Source organism: Rhinoderma darwinii, assembly GCF_050947455.1.
Source record: "Rhinoderma darwinii isolate aRhiDar2 chromosome 11 unlocalized genomic scaffold, aRhiDar2.hap1 SUPER_11_unloc_13, whole genome shotgun sequence".
In the NCBI taxonomy this organism is placed as follows: domain Eukaryota; kingdom Metazoa; phylum Chordata; class Amphibia; order Anura; family Rhinodermatidae; genus Rhinoderma; species Rhinoderma darwinii.
This window is the reverse complement of record NW_027461844.1, coordinates 641,235-646,193: the sequence shown is the minus strand read 5'-3', so window position 1 is coordinate 646,193 and position 4,959 is coordinate 641,235.

Genomic DNA, 4,959 nt, shown 5'->3' with positions numbered 1-4,959 from the left:
AGCGGCCTCTGCAGCCAATCACACGCTCCTCTCCTGAAATCCTCTGTGCTGCGCTGCCTTAAACTCTGTGGACAGGTCAGGATCCTGTTTCTTTTAAATGCTTCTGGGGAACACGCTCGATCCACTATATAAGGCTGCGCTACAGTGCAGCATTTAAAAGAAACAGGATCCTGACCTGTCCATAGAGTTTAAGGCAGCACAGAGTATTTCAGGAGATGAGCGTGCAGATTTAGTGCTGCTGTGAACTCTGCTCTTACCATTACGTAGCTCTCAGTCTGTTACCTCTCCCCCACTCCTGTCCTCTATAACACCTTCATATGAATGGCAAGTCACCACGTAATGGTAAGAGCAGAGTTCACAGCAGCACAGAGTATTTTATCTTGTGCGGGGTGGTGACTTGCCAATCATGTGAAGGTGTTATTGAGGACAGGAGTGGAGGAGAGGTAACAGACTGAGCTACGTAATGGTAAGAGCAGAGTTCACAGCAGCACAGAGTATTTCAGGAGAGGAGCATGCAGATTCTGTGCTGCTGTGAACTCTGCTCTTACCATTACGTAGCTCTCAGTCTGTTACCTCTCCTCCACTCCTGTCCTCAATAACACCTTCACATGATTGGCAAGTCACCACCCCGCAAAAGATCTGCACGCTCATCTCCTGAAATACTCTGTGCTGCTGTGAACTCTGCTCTTACCATTACGTGGTGACTTGCCAATCATGAAGGTGTTATAGAGGACAGGAGTGGAGGAGAGGTAACAGACTGAGAGCTACGTAATGGTAAGAGCAGAGTTCACAGCAGCACTAAATCTGCACGCTCATCTCCTGAAATACTCTGTGCTGCCTTAAACTCTGTGGACAGGTCAGGATCCTGTTTCTTTTAAATGCTGCACTGTAGCGCAGCCTTATATAGTGGATCGAGCGGGTTCCCCAGAAGCATTTAAAAGAAACAGGATCCTGACTTGTCCACAGAGTTTAAGGCAGCACAGATTATTTCAGGAGATGAGCACGGCCGGACACGGGCAGCCGGTCGTTTTTCCGAGCCCTACTCCCATTATAAATTATAGGAGCACGGCCCGTAAAATAAAAAAATAGAACATGTTCTATCTTTTTAACGGCACGGGCACTTTCCCGTGCGAAAACGGGAAGGTACCCGTGGCTAACAGAAGTCTTAGGGCCCGCTATTTCGGGTCGTAATTACGACCCGTAATAACGGGTGTTTTTACGGTCGTGTGCATGAGGCCCCGTAATGACGGGTGGCTACATGTGTGCACCCATCATTACGGCAGCGTTGCTAGGCGATGTCAGTAAATAGTCACTGTCCAGGGTGCTGAAAGAGTTAACTGATCGGCAGTAACTGTTTCAGCACCCTGGACAGTGACTACCGATCACAATATAGAGTAACCTGTGAAAAAAAAAGACGTTCATACTTACCGAGAACTTTCTGCTTCCTCCAGTCCGGTCTCCTGGCCGTTGCCTTGGTGACGCGTCCCTCTCGACATCCGGCCCGACATTCCTGGGTGACGTTACAGCCCATGTGACCGCTGCAGCCAATCACAGGCTGCAGAGGCCTCTGCAGCCAATCACAGGCTGCAGAGGCCTCTGCAGCCAATCACAGGCTGCCGCGTCAGAAAAGAAGGTCGGACTGGAGGAAGAAGAGGGACTCGTCACCAAGACAACGACCGGGTACGTATAAAATGCTTTTTATTTTATTTTTAATCAGCAGCCTCTTTTCTCTATCAGTGATTGATAGAGACAAGTGGCTGCCGATTTGTATAATATTTTTGACCGGGTTCGGTCAAAACGGGTTCGAACCCGGTGAAGTTCGGATTCGCTGCAAACCGAACTTTTCCGGATGTTCGGACCGAAACCGGGTTCGGTTGTCCCGGTTCGCTCATCTCTACTAATGGTCAAACCGAGAGGACTAATCAGTCTCTAGAACAATATTTAAGGTGTTTTATCTCTGACTGTCTATATGATTGGGTCTCCTTCATTTCCCTCGCCGAATTTTCCCTTAATAACCGGGTCTGTAACTTGTGAGGGGTCTCCACCTTTTTCTGTAATTTTGGGTTTAATCCACGGTTCTCCTCCGTTTCACCTGGTGGTTCCAACAATCCCGAGGTAGATGTCGTTCATCGGGAACTGTGCACAGTCTAGGCCCAGGTTCAGAAGAACCTAGAGGCGTTCCAGAGCATACAAAAGACTAAGGCAGATAGAAGACGTTCTGCTAACCCCTTGTTTGTGGTCGGGGATCTGGTGTGGCTGTCTTTAAAAAATTTGCGCCTTAACCCCTTAACGCCGAAGGACGGATATATCCGTCCTCAGCAGCTGCTAGTTCGCGCAGGAGGACGGATATATCCGTCCTGTGATCGCGCGGGTACTGACAGTTTACCCACGCGATCAGCGGCAGGAGCACGGCTGTTATACACAGCCTGGCTCCTGCTGCAACTGCCGGAATCGAAGCACGCGCCGATTCCGGCAGTTTAACCCATTAAATGCCGCTGTCAACAGTGACAGCGGCATTTAATGTGTTTGACAGAGGGGGGAACTCCCTCTGTCTCCCGATCGGCGCCCCCGCAAACAAATCGCGGGTCGCCGTCGGGTTTCCATGACAGCCGGGGGTCTAACAAAGACCCCCAGGTCTGTCTTCAGCATCTGCCTGTTAGGCGATGCCAGAGGCATGACCTAACAGGTTGCCTGTCAGTTTTACACTGACAGGCAATAATGCTTTGGTATACGAAGTATACCAAAGCATTATATATGCGATCGGCATATCGCATAGTGAAGTCCCCTGGTGGGACTAAAAAAAAAAAAGTAAAACCGTTAAATAAAGTTTGTGAAAAAAAAAATAAAAAAAATTACAGTCAAAGTCAAATAAAACTACTTTTTTGCCCCAAAAAGTGGTTTTATTTAATAAAACGGTCAAAACAAATCACACATACACATATATGGTATCCCCGCGATCGTAACAACTTGACCAATAAAATGAACACATTAATTAAACCGCCGGATGAACGGCGTCCAAAGAAAACGCAAAAAACAACGGCAAAATTCTCTCTTTTCTCCCATTCCCCCCATAAAAAATAAAATAAAAGTTCATCTATAAGTCCTATGTACCCCAAAATAGTACTAATGAAAACTACACATTGTCCCGCAAAAATCAATCCCACGTACGGCCACATCGACGGAAAAATAAAAAAATTACGCCTCTTGGAACGCGGCGATGCAAAAACAAGTAATTTTTTTCTAAAAGGGTTTTTATTGTGCAAACGTAGAAAAAACATATAAAACCTTTACACATTTGGTATCCCCGTAATCGTGCCGACCCATAGAATAAAGTTAACATGTTATTTACGCTGCATAGTAAACGGCGTAAATTTATAACGTGAAAATTAATGCTGGAATAGCTGCTTATTTTCAATTCTCTCCTAAAATAAAGTTAATAAAAGTTAATCAATATGTTATAAGCATCTAAAAATGGTACAATTACAAAATACAACTCGTCCCGGAAAAAACAAGCCCTTATACGGCTATGTCGACGGAATAAAAAAAGAGTTACGACTCTTGGAATGCGACCGTGGAAAAACAAAAAATAATCCTTGGTCATTAACGTGCAAAATGGCCCGGTCATTAAGGGGTTAAAGGAAAAGTGTCATCACAAATTATTTTTTTATATGTTAAAGATGTTAGTGCTTTATTAAAAACGTTTATATTTATTTGTGTGTTTGTGTGTTACTTTTTTCTATTTTTACACTTTTTCTTCCCTATGGGGGCTGCCATTTTTTGATCCATTTCTGTGTGTGTCGATTAACGACACATACAGACATGGAATACGGCAGCCACAGTCCCATAGGGACTGCGAACGGCTCCCGTCCCATTGACTTCAGTGTACGGCGTCTGTGTGGGAACTGCGCATGCGCCGCTCCCACACAGTCCAATTCGAAATTGGCGCCGTCCGGCGGCATTTTCCTGTGGACCGGAAGTCGCGGCCGGACAGTAATATTACTACTTCCGGTCGCGGCTTCCGGATTTGTGCACTTGGACCAGCGGCAGCAAACGGAGCGGACGGGCCGGAGGGAGCCGCGGCGGCAGGAGCAGGTAAGAGATTTCAATGTATGTTCGTGTTTGTGTGTGTTTACTACTGTATGTAAACCTACTACACTGTGTGTTAGCTCAAAAAATGGCGACGCACAGTGTAGGAGGTTACACCGTTCAAACCCCTTGTTTATCCCGGCACTAGCCAGGATAAAGGAGGGGGGGATGCTGAGATCTCACTAGAGCGAGGGCTTTTTACCCAATTTTGCAAAGCTGCAATTTTGGGGATAGCTCCATCTAGTGACCAAAAATGGGTAGTATTATAAATTAAAATTAATTTATAATATTTCCTGACTCGTGCAAAAAAATAAAAAAAATTTGAACAATGTTTAATCACCCACACACTAAATGTTTAATTTTTTTTAAAAAAACATGTTTTTCTGGCAACACATTCCCTTTAAAGTTCCGTCCCAAAAATTTGCTCCCCGGTATATAGGGCCGTACAAGGTCATTGAGGTCCTTAACCCTGTCTCCTTCCGACTGGAGTTACCCCCGTCTTTTCGAATACACGATGTGTTTCATGCCTCCCTCCTGAAATGCTGCTCCCCATCCTTGGCTACCTCGAGGAAACCTCCGGTCCCTGTTCTCACCCCTGAAGGGGTAGAATTCGAGGTGGCCAAGATTGTGGACAGCAGGATGGTCCAAGGCTCCCTCCAGTACCTGGTCCACTGGAGAGAATATGGGCCTGGGGAGAGCACTTGGGTACCCGCTCGGGATGTTCACGCTGGGGTATTGCTCAGGAGGTTCCATCTTCGGTTCTCCAATAAGCCAGGTCCACTTAGAAAGGGTCCAGTGGCCCCTCATAAAAGGGGGGTACTGTAAAGGATCTGCCAGACATAGCTTCTGTGTCGACGCCCGTGGTTAATCAGT